We start from the raw sequence: 850 nt of genomic DNA, 5'->3' as shown, positions 1-850 counted from the left end.
GAGAGGGAGAGTGGGGAGGAAGAGGAGAGGGAGAGGGGGGAAGAAGAGGGAAAGGGAAAAGGAGAGGGAGAGGGAGAGGGGAGAGGGAGGGGATGAGGGAGATAGTGACACCCTGCCTTAGGGAATAGGCAGTAGTCAGGGAAGCTCCTGCTGTTTATTAACAGGTGCACTGTTTGGTCTGGGATGAGTAGATCCAAGTCTCTACTCTCTGAATCCCTTGTCCTGAGTTTCTTTTGTACCTGACAGTTGCCTTATCTAGTTGATGTTTTCTCTCAAATTATACTGTAATTCCATTGAAATTCTTTTGAAATGTATGGAAATTCTTCTGAAAAGAAATTATTTTGAAATAAAAATTTAAATACACATATTCCATATATTCCATATGTATGTGTGTATGTGTGTGTGCATGTGTGTGTGTGTGTGTGTGTGTGTGTATGCTTCTAGAATAGAAAGCTTCCATATAATTTAAAATGGCCTTAATGCTCACAATGCCTCCCCATTTCCCTGCCTTATCTTGCCTTTCTGTCTATATCCTCATTTAATTCTATCCTACTTTATTTCTCTTTTATCCATTTATAACACTATATTCTATTTCCCCTTTGCTGAAGATCCTCTCTGTTTTCCTTGTTTCTTACTAGCTACCTAATATTTAGAGATATTCTGAATGAAACACACATATATAAACCTTATCTGCTTAGATTTACATATGAGAGAAACCATGCAATGTTTGTCTTTTTAGGGTTATGGTACTCAACATGAGTATTTCTTGCTCTATTCCACTTACTTGCAAATTTTATAATTTCATTTTATTAGTAGCTGAATAACATTTCATTGAATTAATGCATCACAT

This window comes from Mus pahari, chromosome X (genome assembly GCF_900095145.1).
Source record: "Mus pahari chromosome X, PAHARI_EIJ_v1.1, whole genome shotgun sequence".
Taxonomy (NCBI): domain Eukaryota; kingdom Metazoa; phylum Chordata; class Mammalia; order Rodentia; family Muridae; genus Mus; species Mus pahari.
Note: the sequence above shows the minus strand (reverse complement) of the source record.